The 14,767-nt window shown below is 44.6% G+C and overlaps 1 protein-coding gene across 3 annotated transcripts in view; it reads right to left on the reverse strand.

Moving 5' to 3' along the window:
• Window positions 1-14,767, reverse strand: part of SLC52A2 (solute carrier family 52 member 2) — a 155,889-nt gene that overhangs the window by 81,127 nt on the left and 59,995 nt on the right. The window contains exon 1 of one of the 3 annotated variants that reach the window (XM_086966500.1): window positions 12,693-12,731. The exons of the other annotated variants lie outside the window; for them this stretch is intronic. The gene's annotated coding sequence lies outside the window, so the exon portion shown is untranslated. Of the gene's footprint in view, window positions 1-12,692; window positions 12,732-14,767 lie in introns of those variants that run through there. 3 annotated transcript variants of the gene reach the window in all.

Consider the following 14,767-nt stretch of genomic DNA (forward strand, 5'->3'; position numbering starts at 1 on the left):
ACCCAGGTAGCCGCTTTGCATATGTCATCTAGTGGAATGTTTCCCAGAAATGCCATAGATGCTCCTAGTTTACGTGTAGAGTGAGCTCTAGGAGGAACAGTTAATGTTCTCTTTGCTTTTAAGTAGCATATTTGAATGCATTTTACAATCCATCTGGCAATGCCCGCTTTGGAGATGGGATTGCCTTTATGTGTGGGAGAAAACGCAACAAATAGCTGTTTTGTCTTTCTGAAAGTTTGTGTTCTCTCTATATAGTACAATATGGCCCTCCTAACATCCAGTGTATGTAGGGCTCTTTCCGCTACTGTTTGTGGTTTTGGAAAGAAAACCGGTAATTCCACTGACTGATTGATGTGGAATGCTGAAATAACCTTTGGTAAGAATTTTGGGTTTGTTCTAAGAACCACTTTATTTTGGTGTAGCTGCATAAATGGTTCTTGATTCGTAAAAGCCTGCAGTTCACTTACTCTTCTAAGTGACGTGATAGCTATGAGGAAGGCCACCTTCCATGTGAGGAATTGTATTTCACACCTATGCATAGGTTCAAAGGGTGGCCCCATTAGTCTGGTAAGCACTATGTTGAGATTCCAGACTGGGGAAGGTGGTCTTCTTGGTGGAATGACTCTTTTGAGTCCTTCCATGAAAGCTTTAATTGCTGGTACTTTAAACAATGACAGGTGTTGTCTGTTTTGTAGGTACGCCGCTATGGCTGCTAGATGAACCCTAATAGATGTATATGCTAGATTACATTGTTGTAAGTGTAATAAATAGCAAATGATTTGTTTAGTGGATGCGTCCAGAGGGTTGATGTGCTTACTGTTACAGTGTATAGCAAACCTCTTCCATTTTGCTGCATAGCATGCTCTGGTGGTAGGACGTCTTGCCTGTTTAATGATTTCCATGCATTCTGGTGGTAAATCTAAATACCCAAACTCTATGACCTCAGGAGCCAGATCGCTAGGTTCAGTTGTTTGGGATCTGGGTGCATTATTTCTCCATGGTTCTGTGTAAGATGCATGGGTAATAATCTTAGCTTTTGATGTGGTACTTGTGAGAGTTGTAGCAGCGTGGTGAACCACGGCTGTCTTGCCCACGTGGGTGCCACTAGTATCATTGTCATTGAGTGCTGCTGCAGTTTCCTCACCAGTAATGGAATTAGTGGTAGAGGAGGGAACGCGTAAGCAAATTTGTTGGACCAATTTATCCACAGTGCATTGCCCTGGGACCTTTGGTGTGGGTACCTGGATGCGAATTGTTTGCATTTTGCGTTCTGATGACTTGCAAACAGATCTATCTCTGGTTGCCCCCATTTTTGGAAGAATGGCTGTAGTATTTGGTCGTGCAGTTCCCATTCGTGAACTTGTTCTGACTGTCTGCTTAGGATGTCTGCTATTTGATTTTGAATTCCTGGTAGGTGTTCCGCTAACAGGTAGATTTTTTGAGGAATGGCCCATCTCCATATGTCCTGTGCTAGTTTGGACAGTTGGAGAGAGTGTGTCCCCCCCTGTTTTTGAATATAATACATTGCAGTCATGTTGTCTGTTCTGATCAGGACTGCCTTGTTTGTTATTTGCATTTGGAAAGCTTTTAGTGCTAGAAATATTGCTAACAGTTCTAGGTAGTTGATGTGCAGCTTCTTTTGCTGCGCACTCCACTTCCCCTGTACTGTGTATTTGTCCATATGCGCTCCCCATCCGGAGAGCGATGCGTCCGCTGTTATTATTACTTGTGGAACTGGCTCTAGGAACGACCGTCCTTTGGAAATGTTTTCTGTGTTCCACCACTTCAGAGAGCGATACGTCCGGTCGTTTACCAACACCAGATCTGTAATCTGACCTTGAGCCTGATTCCACTGTGTCGCTAGACACTCTTGTAGTGGGCGCATTTGTAGTCTGGCATGTGGTATTAGCAGTATGCAAGAGGACATCATGCCTAATAGTTGCATAAACACTCGTGCTGGTAGTGAGTGTTGTGGTTGAAATTTTTGTATTAACCCGACCATTGTCTGTACTCTGATTGGGTTGGGGTATGCTATTGCCTTTTCTGTGTCTACTGTAGCCCCCAGGTATTGCTGGATCTGGTTTGGTTGCAGGTGTGATTTTTTGTAGTTCACCGTAAACCCTAGATGGTGCAGCAGTTGAATTGTCTTCTGTGTGTTGTGAAGACATTCTTCCTTGGATTTGGCCTTTATTAGCCAATCGTCCAAGTATGGGAAGACATGTATTTGTTGTCTTCTTAGGTGTGCTGCCACCACAGCTAGGCATTTTGTGAAAACTCTCGGTGCTGTTGTGACACCGAACGGAAGGACCTTGAACTGGTAGTGTTGTCCTTCTAACACAAACCTTAGGTATTTTCTGTGGGCTTTGTGAATTGGGATATGAAAGTAAGCGTCTTTTAGATCCAGTGTAGAAAGAAAGTCCCCTTTCTTCAGTAAAGGTAGTACTTGTTGGAGCGTGACCATGTGGAAGTGCTCCGAATTTATGTAAGCATTGAGAGGTCTGAGGTCTAATATTGGTCGTAGGGACCCGTCCTTTTTGGGGATCAGGAAGTATAGAGAGTATACTCCTGTTCCTTGTTGATCCTTTGGGACCTTCTCTATTGCATGCTTTTGTAGAAGTGCTAGCACTTCTTCTCTTAACAATGTCAGATGATCCTGACTCATTGGGCGCTGTTTGGGGGGGATGTTTGGTGGGGTAGCTGTGAGTTCTAGGCAATAACCATGTTGGATAATTTGTCTCACCCACTTGTCTGACGTGATGTCTTCCCAGACAGGTAGGAACTGTGATAGACGTCCCCCGACCGGTGTTATGTGGTCTGGGGGGAGATCTATGAAGTCACTGTTTTGGTGTTGAGGCGTTGCGGTTGTTATTATTTCCGCGGCCTCTACCCTTATTGTTGTTACCTCTGTAATTACCTCTTGAATTACCTCTGGGTGATGTTGGTGTGAAAGATGTGGATTGCTGATTTGTTCCTGTGTTTTTTGAGCCCCCTCTATAGGTGGATCTACGAAAGGAACCTCTGTGCGTTGGCTGTTGCAATGCTCCCATTGACTTAGCCGTTTCTGTATCCTTTTTCATCTTTTCTAATGTCTCGTCTGTACTTGAACCGAACAATGTCTTCTGATCAAATGGTTTGTTCAGTAGGGCTGTTTGAACTTCTTGTTTGAATCCTGAGATTCTGAGCCATGCGTGCCTTCTTAGCATGACACTAGTGTTAATAGACCTTGCTGCAGTGTCTGCTGCGTCTAACGCACACTTAATGGAAGTATTAGTTATTATTTTACCTTCCTGAATTAATTGGTCTGCCTTCTTCTGATGTTCTTTTGGAAGATGTGTGAGAAGTTTTTCTAACTCATCGTAATGTGCCCTGTCGTAACGTGCGAGTAGAGCTTGTGTATTAGCTATACGCCAGCTATTTGCTGCCTGTGATGCTACTCTCTTGCCTGATGCATCTATTAACTTCGACTCTTTATCTGGTGGAGGAGCCTCTCCTGTAGATAATGAGTTTGCTCTCTTACGAGCGTTTGAGACCACCAGCGAGTCTAGAGGTACATGCCCTCTAATAAATATTGGGTCCTTTGGAGCCGCTTTATATTTTTTATCGATTCTTGGGTTTAACACCCTGGCTCTCACTGGGTTTTCGAATATTTCTTCTGTGTGAGTGAGAAGACCCTTTAGCATAGGAAGAGTACCTGATGTTCTCTGTGCACTAGGTAGAGTCTCTAACAAGAAATCCTCTATCTGAGGTTCTGTGTGCATATCTAGTTTGTGATATTTTGCTGCCCTATTAATGAGCTGCACAAAACCTGTGTTATCATCAGGTGGTGAAGGCTTTGAGGGGTATAGCTCTGGGTCGTTGTCCTCATCTGACCCTACATCGTAATTTTCCCATGGATCTTCCTCATCCTGGATAGATTTGTCATCCCCTTGAGGTTCTCCCTCCCCTATATCACTGTCTACATCTGACTGAGGTGTAGCTGGTCTTGGTGTGGAGGGTGTAGGAATATGTGGCCTATTGTGAGGAATAGGAGAAGAGGGTGTGTCTCTAGGACGAGGAGAAGCAGGAGGAGTTATGTTCGTCCCCATTGTTCTCTTTTTTGGAGGAAGAGGTTTATCTTCTGACTGTTCACTCTTTCTCTTCTTCGTGACCACTTTCCCAGTTTGTGGGTCAATAAACAAGATCTTTTGCTTGGGATCTGTTTGTTGCTCTTGAATCGGTACCGAGGGTCCTGGTTCCGAGAGCTGTTTTTGTTTTCGATCCTCAGATCTTTCTGTTTTCGACACCGAATGTCTGCTCGATTCCGACTTTTTGGGTATCGAGTGTCTTTTGGGCGATACATCATATTTCTTTTTCGACATGGAATGTTTCGATACCGAGCTCTCCTTTATATGCCGCCTCGGTGTCGAAGTCGATGACGCCCTTTTCTCGGATCCGACGTGGTGGGATTCCGAGTGTTTCGGTTTCAGTTTCGGTTTCGTTGCCGGGCCCGAAGGCGGGGCGTCGGAAACTTTTTTCAGCGATTTGACCGGGCCCGAGGGCGGGGTCGTTACCGCACGGGGTCGGTTTTTCGGTAAGGGGACGTCGTCACTCACGGTTTGTTGCTCGAAGAGTTCTTCAACCTCCGACTGGTCCCCTTCCGACCCCGACTGGTCCTCTTCTTCCTCGATTTGTTCGTCTCCGAACAGCTCCGGGATCGCCTCCGCCTGCATTCTGGAAGCCTCGTGCCTTCGAGCTCGACGATTTCTGATCGTTAGCTTGGAGGAGAATGCTGCGCAGGCTTCGCAGTCCCTGGATTCGTGTTCAGGCGATAGACAGAGGTTGCACACCTCGTGTAGGTCCTTGTGTGGGAACTTAGCACCACACGATGGACATTTTTTGAATGGAGTCCTTTCCATGGACTCCGGGCTTGACTGCGCCGAGAAAGGTCTCCTGTTCCTCTACGTAGATCCAAGTTTTTCTCTTCTATTTTGAATTTGTAACGCGTCGGAATGGAAAAGAACGCGTTCGCTAACAATACCGTCGAATTGGAAAGGGAATACGCGCCGAAAAATCACTTTCTTCAGAAGTTGATCTGGAGCGTCTCGATCTTCATCCGAACCCGATGGCGGAAAAAAACAATCTAAGGATGGAGCCGATGCCCATGCGCACTACCAACTAAGGGAGGAGTCACCAAGATACAAAAGACTCTCCAAGAGAAAAACAAAGTGCAATCATCCGAGCCCAACACCAGATGGCGATCTATTCATAATGTACCATCTGCAGCCCATATGCCTCGAACTTATACCTATTGGCTTTGTAAAGAAGAAAGCTATTAATTTAGCTATTTAGAAAAAACAACACATAAATAAAAAACAAAAAAATAAATAACACCTATAGCTCAAACTTTACTACTGCGAGACCTATTGCATTTCCAATGCTTGTTTGGGGATAGAGATTGGCATGGAGGGGCCGATTCTCACTTGGACTACTTGGGTTTCTTCTTGGACCTTCCCGAAGACATTGACCACAACAAAAGTCAGCTGTGGGAATGACTTTGGGAGGGTGAACGGCATGGAGTCTTGTGGTGTTTTGCAGTGTTGAGCTCCACTTCACATTCCCAAATAGCCTTTATGGTGCATCTGGACTCAGTGGAGTCATGTTCCGACCCCAAGCAACAGAGGCATACCTGGTGGGGATCTGCCACAGACATTTGTTTGCAAAAGCTTCTTTTAAAGAGGGACATTTCCCTTGCACTTTGGTAAAATTTAGAAAAAGAAAATCTCATCGCAGTTGAATGTTGGTGCCTGCGTGCTACTGGTGAAGCATGGGAATTAGGGACAGCTGAGGGCAGAATGGAGCCCAAACAGGACACGCCTCCTGGAGCTGTAACCTAATGTCTAACATGAAATAAAGAACGTACGTCCTACCAGAGTGGCCCCGACTCTTGTATGAAGAGTTTGCTCTCCAACTACAAAGAACAGACTTTCTCCATCTATGCACCTAGGATCTAGAACTGCATCCCCCATTCCAACAGGACAGTCCCAGTTAAGCTCCAATTTAGGAAACAACTGAACATGCACCTCTTAAAAGAACATTACATCATAATGCAGTAACAGTCCACAAACCAGCTATCTCTCCTATCACATGTTGACTGTGTCCATGAGTGGGATTCCATAGCAGATTCCACTGTCTTTCGAGTGGTTCGCGCCATACAGACACCAAATATGTACTTCCATACAAGGAGTACTGATAGTCCCATACAGATAATATTAACATGCAACTCCGCCCTACTTCCTCCTAAAAAAGCCAAATGAACCAGCTCGGTAACGTAAGAAATCTGGAAGAAACCTTGAGCAATATTTACTGGAAAGTTAAAAGCCAAATAAGATCTAAAGAAATCACATAAATAATGCGTATTTATAGCTACACAAATAGTTCTGTGGGGCATCTTGGTAACACATGAATGGTCTCTGCTTCGTGACAATGAGAGTTGAGGGACTAGATGCTAACAGTTAGCAGAGCTAGTACATCAAGCAATAAGAGACTTATGAATAATCAGCGGCGGCAACCATAAACGAAGGGTGGTGGGTGGGTGGGATCGGGCATGTGGGGGGGAAGGAAATATGATTTTAAACAAATAAGACTTACATTTGGCCGCCAGCCGCACAAGCGTTGCATCTCATGCATGCTGGTCCCCAGCAGCCCCTGGGACAGACTCCCTGTCCAATCCCCGCACAAGGATTGGTCTGGGAAGGCAGGAAAGATGCCCTGCTCAGACCAGTGAGACTGTGGGGTTTCTCCAGCCCGGCTGCTCAGTGCTGCTGGGCTGGAGAAAACCTAAGTGCGCACTTGTGTTTTAGTCGGCCTGAGACGGCCGACCAAAACACAAGTGCGCACTTAGGGAGTGGAGGGCACGTAGCACTCTCACCCCTCCCATGCCATGGCCCGCCCCTCTCAACACCGCTGGCTAAGCCGTCAAAATGTCAATTAAAACGATGCAAGAACATGGATTTAATTTACATTTTCAGGCTTTGAGCCAGGCAGTGCGGCGACGCTCCTTCGCCATTACGGAGGAGCCGTCACTGCGAATAATACAATATTGAGTATCAACAGCCAATAATCAAGGCTGTTCAAGCCTTCACATGTAAATGATACAGAGAAGAAATTGATGTTCATGAACGGCTTGTATCCTTTCAATAATACAAGGCCCAGGGTGGTACAGTTAAGACTGTTTCTGTTAGTCTTTTTCAGGTGTAAGAATGAAAGTACTGAGAGATGCTTTGATGAAGGAGGTCTTGGCATCTTCCTGTGTTTTGTGTACGGAGCGAGGTATGCTGTGCCCTTGCCCAGGTGATGTGAGGAATGTGAAGATGCTGTACAAGAGTCATGCCATGATTTTGGAGAGGTAGGGATGAGACTGCATGTGTGTCATCTGAGTACATCTGAGAAATGTGTGAGCACAGCTGAAGGGTGAGATGGAGAGTAACACCTGATAGGCCCTGGTGCAGACGCCATGTTGAGCCTCCATTTTGTTCTTCCACGGCGGAAGGTCCTATTTGTACTGTATTGATTTACTCCACTGCGGTGTGACGGACTAACCTGATAATAGGTGGCGAGTGTACTGCTTGTTATGGGTCACACCTCCAGCCACTCCTGTCTTTTTAGCCACCAGCACATTACATGTTGTGGTTTTTTAACCATTACTTAAACGATAGAACCAAAACTACCCAGATCACACCGTTCTGTTAAGTGAAAAGCAAGAATGCCCTGTAGAGGTCTGTGTAGAAGGAGGGTCCCTTGCCTGCTGGATGGAAGCGTGGAACATGCAGGACGCTTATTCCTTCCTTCTTCATGGGTGTATCTGTTCAGCAGTAGCAATAACCGGTCTAAAAAATAATACTGGAAAAAAAAGTGCCTAGCCACTGCTCATGTTACTAATTCTAACCTGTAAGAAATTGGATACTAGTTGAGAGGGGTGGGAACCCTAGTCAAATAAACACAATCCTTGTCAGGGTGAACAACAAAACTTACAAAATAAACCTGTGCTTAACCCTCTGGCAGCTTGGCGCAAAAGCAGTCAGACTTAACTTGGAGGCAATATGTAAAGTATTTACGCAGCACAAAAACAATAATAAAGTGAAAACACACCACAAAAAATACCGAAACCATTTTGAAAACTAGAGTAAAATATAATAAATACAATGACACCAAAACAACAAAAAACCAACCAGGGGAACCGGTGATATGAGCTTTTAGAGTTTTAGGTGAAAATAGCACCAAAAAGCACAAAGCGCCACTACGGGTTATCTAGTTGCACTTGACCAAGAAAGAATCACAAGTTCAGGCCGACAGTTCTAGATCGAGAGACGGATACAGGGACCAAGTTAGTCCTGCCAAAGAGTTACCTTCTCATGTCCATGCACAGAGTGACGCCTGCGTGGGCAGGTGCTGCAAGGAGGATGCCATAAGGCATGAAGAGCAGGTTGGGTCCTCAGGACGGTCACTGTGCTAGCGGGAAGAGCCAGTCGTCACTGAAGATTTGCGTAAGCGGTTGACGCCGGCCGTCAGGTCGTAGAGCAGGTTTGTTGGAGTTATTGATCGGCAGTTGTTGCAGACAGTTGCTGTTAGGGCAGGTCTCGCTGGCGCTTCGCCTTAGTGGTCATCACGGTGGTCAATTCACAACACTAAGAAGTCACGAGGAGCCCAAACCTTCTGTATCTTTACCTTTTCTACAGGAGGAATACACTCTAATTCCAGCCAAGAGGCCAGGATCTCAGGGACACCTCTTGGGATGTGGACTCACCCCAGCAGAGGCCAGCAGCGGTGCTCACGCAGGTCCAGGTGGAGCTGGGCAGTTGCAGGGAAGCCTCTGGAAGCTTGCTGTTTCCTTGTAGCTCAAACTGGTCAGCCAATTGACCATTAGAGTCACTTCTGGGGAGCCTGGGTTCAAGGTAAACTGACCCAATCTTCCTTCTTCAGACAGCAGGGTAATCCTTCTGAATCTCCCTCAAGCCCAGGGGTGCTCGGATTAGAGGTTCTGAAGGTTCAGTTTTTGTACCAGTTGCCAGCCTTTGTACCCCCAAAACTGGTTCTGGTCATTCTACCTCTTATCGTGTTCCTGGCTCCAACCTGTCCAGGGTGACGGAGGCAATGGCAGGTCTGGTGTCCAGTTAGATGCAGCCAGAGACCTCTGAAGTGTAATCAGGGAAGGGCAGAGCTCCTCGCAAGTCTTTCTGTCAGCAAGACTCTTTCTCCTCAAACCTAGGCCTCTCTAACTGCAATGTCTGGAAGCAATACACAACCCACACCAGGAGAGCCATTCACAGTCACATGTCCCTGGATACTGGCAGAAAGGGACTTTGGTTTAGGGCAGAAGAATGCCCTAAACCAATTTTTAGAACAGTAACTTAAAATAAGATTTTAGCATTAAAGAGGATTTAAAATTACAATTCATTTGAGAGTAAACATCATATCCCTATCTGGGCCCAAACTAAAGTTAACATTTATTAAATTTAATAAAGTAAAGTAACCCAGTGTTAGTTTATGAGCGAGATAGCCTTACAGCAGCGAAGAACGACAGAAACGTTTCTCCTGCTAAGACATGTAAAACGTAAGTACACATGCCCTCGTTTTAAAATACCATGCACCCTGCCTTCCGAGCCTAAATGGTCTACCTTAAGGGTGACTTGTAAGTATTAAAAAGAAAGGTTTAGGCATGACAAAAGGTTTATTTTGCTGCACATTGGCTGCAGTCCTGGCCCAAGACATCTTAAAAGGCTACTTTAGTTGGTGACACGAGTACTGCAAGTTCAATAGTAGCATTTAATTTAAAGGCCCGGAGGACATGTAGTTCCATACCAAGGACGTACGAGTAAAGTAAATCTAGCAATCCGGTGTAGGCCACTTTTACCATGTTTGAAAATGGGAAAACACAAGCAATTTACTACTGATTAGCAGAGAAAAAGTGTACAAATACCTGAAAGCAAACGAAAACTGGTTCAGCAATGAAAGGCAACAATCTGAGGTGACCCTGGAAAGAGGGCCAGGGCCAACACCATCCTTGCCAGCCTGGCATCCTTGTACTCATTTGATAGTATCTCTGCCTGGTACTATATGAATTACGGAGTCTTCTTGGATTACTCACAGATCCCCAGCCCCTCCCCGCATTCCCTATTTTGTGGACAAGCATGCAGTCTGCCACTGCCCCATGTCTAGGCTGGTACTGTGCAGCTGCCTAGAAGTTGTAAAACTTATTACGATTATCATTTTTGTGACTCGCTCTCACATAACCTCATTCATCACAAAACCATGTGCCAAGTTCTATTACACAATAGCCAACCTCCATTTTCATCACACACAACATTAAATCACTTGGCACAAAAGCTCAATACAAAAACATCAATTCCAACCACACACCTGCCAGCGCATAGCTTGCTATCCATGTGGGTAAGCACATCAGCGGCCTGCAAAGGGGTGGTTAGCAATATAAAAATGCTACAATCCAATACAACTGCCACAATGATCCTGCCAAAAAACTGTGGGTAACAGGCGCTCTACCACACGCTCTGCGCCCCAGCCCTTCTGGCTTATTTAAGGTGTATAAAAACGAATAGCCTCAGCTCATGGGGCTGTACACCTAAAATTATGTGGCGTGCATGTGGTTCTTGAAGCCAATTCAGGATGTACTTCTGTGTATTGAGAAAGGTGTTAATGTTTGTTTTTAAGAACCATTCAACACAAAATACTGGGTTCTGATATTTCAGTGCATAGGGGTTGATAAAAGTCACACTCATTTTCCCTTGCAGTCTTTCAGTACCAGACGGGCACATTCTCTGAGCAGAGACCGCAACTTTTGAAGTTAATTATCATTCATTCTAAAGTAGCCAAATCTTTTAAGATGAAATCTGCTGTAAGCACACACTTCAAATGCACTTTATGAAGATTGATTACTATACTTAATAATTGTATCGATTTGTGTTAAAAAACAAAAGTGCATTTGAACCACTAACTCCTCAAATTCCCAATTCACAGTTACTTTTATATATTTTATAGGTCTTGCCTAGGCAGCACTTGGGCTCTCTTTTCAAGACATACTGTATTTAGAATATGGGCTTTCAGCTCTGCCTATGTCCCACCCATGCATTTTATTGGTTCCTTCAGTGTATTTTAGAAGGGTTTGTATTTCTTTGGTTTATTTCTTTAATAGTCCGCCTTTTCCCTCTTTAGTACCACCTTCTCTTCAGCTGTAACCTCCCATAAGGACGGTTCCTCTCACATGTGACTTTACTCGGTATGTTTTATTTTCACTTGCTCAACACTCTTCTCTTAATGACTTTTCCAACTTAGCTAGAGTTTTACGCACAATAGCTCCTTCTCTAATTGCATTTACCCGACATAACCTTATTTTCTTTATTAGCATTCGAGGCACTCCGTGGCACGTTTCCCTGATATGATCTTATCTACTTTATAAGCATTTTTAACTTTATCAGCTTTCGTAGCACACCGAGCCGCGTTTCCCTGACAAAACCATATTTATGTGTCCCAATTCCTACAAAAATAAATAAATAGAAAAAAAGCTGGCCATCCTAATGAAGGAAGAAATGCTCACACTCGTTCCTTGAGCCACTGGGTAATGGAATTACTATATTAGGTTTTAAAAAAGGGTGCAGTACCACGGGCTGTCACTAGGTGTCCCAGGGACATCTAGTAACAGCCTGTGGTACTGCACCCTTTACTTTAATAGTGGATTTTTATTCTTATTATGCTACTGCAGGCATAATTTTAAACGAAAAGAATACATTAGCTTTTGCAACACCAATAGCTCACATTTTCACTAATGTGAGACCTATTGCATTGCAAATACTTGTTTAAATGAACTGAATGCACATACTGACACAACGATGCACAGCGGTTACCGAGTAAAAAAAGCGCTGCATTTCCAAAATCCACTAACCAGTTAAAGGCACTGCCTGGCAGCGCCCCTGCTGAGCTTGGGCCTGTGCTTCTGGAAATCCAGGCATCCCTGCACCTTGGCAGACGTCAGTACACTCCAAAACCACAGACCCCAGGGCTCACCCACCGCAGAAATTCTTACCCAAGATTTGCTCGCACAAAAAAAGAAAGCAAGGCGCAACGCTGCGATCTTTGGGACAAATAATCAATAAAGGCTCCCATTTTTCTGTTTTTACTGATTTTTCCAGATAAATACAGACAGAAAGCAATGTGTTTCTGGTCTGTATTTATTTTAAAAGCACAAAAAGAAAGAAAATTGTGCTTCTTATGAGTGACTTTCGTGGCTGTCTTCATGAATTCCAAGCCAACATCTGAGCAGATAGACAGCTTGGGTAGATAAAAAAACACAGGATGAGATTTCCTTAAATGTAGGCATATGTTAACATATATTTGTATATATTGCTAATATTAACAAGTGGGAGTAGTGTTCTGCTTTATTGGCTGCTTAACTTACTAAAACGCAACAGGCATCAAAGTGAGCGCATATTTATCAGTTAAATAAATCTGAAAATACACTATGTTACCGCATCATTTGTTCTTAAACACAAGATAAATATGGATAAATTTCAATAAGGTGGCTAAAAAACAGGCGGAAATGTTGAAAAAAATGAATACAATTAAACCGCGAGCCCTAATAATCAAGACTGTGCGACAATTTAAAAATGTGCAAAAGGAAAAACGAGTAGAAGAAATGTGCTTACTGTTCAGGGAGGAGTCGAATGTCCCATAACCTTTGGAAGGGGCGCTCATCCTGGAGACTCTGAAACAACGAAAAAATAACCAACTAAAGAGAAAGTGAAAGTGGCCGGCTAAGTGACCGCCCTAAGCCAGGGCCACTGGAATTATGCGGCATGGAGGATCACGCTATGCGGCAAGGTTGGCTAAATTATGTGGCATAATGCAGCATATTTTAGACATTACTTCATCATACACATGTTCATACTGTCTGAGCAAAGAAAGCACCTAAGTAGTACCAGTTTGAGGCCCAAATTAAGCAATAAGCAATGAAAAGGTGAAGTCAACATTGGCGAAGGGTCTTCTGCTGGGCGCAACATGTTTTTCTGCGTTTCTGCAAACCTTTGATGCGTTTAAGCTAGAGACATCTTTTTGTTCAAATCGGTAGATTATGCAACAGATGATGTAGTATGTGGCAAATCTATATTTATTTGGAAAACGCCGCAGCCGCGAAAGCGCCCGAGTTCAGTGGTCCTTCCCTAGGCTGGCGAAACGCATTCGCAAGCAGAGGTGGAGACCAGTGCTGTGGCTTCCCAATGTGGCCTCTGGCACCGATGAAAGAGACAAAGAAAGGTGGGATCAGGAGCGTGGCTTGACAGTGTGACAGACGAACAAAGGAGGTATGTTGAGCATTAATGACGAGAGACACACATAAATAAAGTGAATCTCTCCTTCAGACACGGAATATTTGCGGACTGCCTCAAGACTGGACAAGTTACCCCACTGCTGAAAAAAAACACATCTGCAGATGCGATTGACCTCAACAAGTTGCGCCTTGTCCCCAACTTCACTGTCCTTGCGAAAATCATCGAAAGATGTGCAGGGGATGAACACACTCAACACATCAGAGATAAGAATCTCCCAGATGAATACCAATCTGGTGTCAATCAAGGGCACAGCACATCTCCACCCACGTGGTCAATGGTGCAATTCAATTCCTATATTTAGGCAACTCCAGCCTCCTAATATTTCTCGAACTATCAGCTTTTGATTCAGTTAACCACTGCTTGACACTTAAAAATTCAAAGGGCATGGAAGGCATGGACCTTAAATGGCTTCAATCATTCCTCGTGGGCAGGGCGCAGAGGATAACAGTTGATGGTTTCTCGATACAGATGGCCGCAGATCAAAGGGTCTCTGGGATCTATCCTTGCTTCGACCTTATTCAACCTTTATATAGAGCCTCTGGGAATCTTACTGAGAAAATCCGGTATCTTTATCATCAATATGCAGATGACACTCAAGGGTACCTACATAGCTCCTCTTCAAAGGACATCTCGCACCTCGCCATCCCTCCAAACTCTGTTCAAGACTGTGAGACTTCTCAGCATCTAAAGCTGAACCCTCCAAAACTGAATTTCTCATCGAAATCACCACTCCTGGTACAATCCTGTATAGACACACTCGGCATCCTTAACAGCAAGCCCACCCTTGTTGTCTGAGCCAAATTCCTAGGACTCATCTTAGGTAAAAGGCACAACTTTACAATCCCAAATCAGCATTGCGGCTAGAAATAATCTCTTGTCCAATCCCTGGCGCTATCCAGAATGGAGAGTGCAACTCTCTCCTATCTGGTCTCCCCGAAACTCATCCTACTTCTCGCCTATTAATAGTACATTCGTCAGAACGTTTTGTTTAAGGGGCCAAAAAGAATGGCCAAATCTCAATGCCGTGGGGTATTCTCCGCTGGCAGCCCACTGAAGCCTGGGCCATATGGCTTGCACCACTCGAAGGCGCCACGCACATCCACTCCACGCTGCCTGGCTGACGTTATCCTGGGACACCAGACTATCGCAAAATACCCAACTACTGCTGCTAGAATCACGGACCTTCAGAAAAGGACTCTCGACGCTCAATCCTTCGCAGGAAACGCCGCGAGGATTTTACAACTCCTTACCACCGAACCATTTCGGTTATCTTTAAATCGGAGCTGAAAACCCTTATCCATCAAAGACAATTATGTTAACCCTCCTCCCTGGTTTTGCTCTCTCTGGTTTAGTATCAGAGGTGAGCAATGCCTTGAGATTTACAGCGCTACCTC

Source organism: Lissotriton vulgaris, chromosome 4_1 (assembly GCF_964263255.1).
Source record: "Lissotriton vulgaris chromosome 4_1, aLisVul1.2, whole genome shotgun sequence".
NCBI lineage: Eukaryota > Metazoa > Chordata > Amphibia > Caudata > Salamandridae > Lissotriton > Lissotriton vulgaris.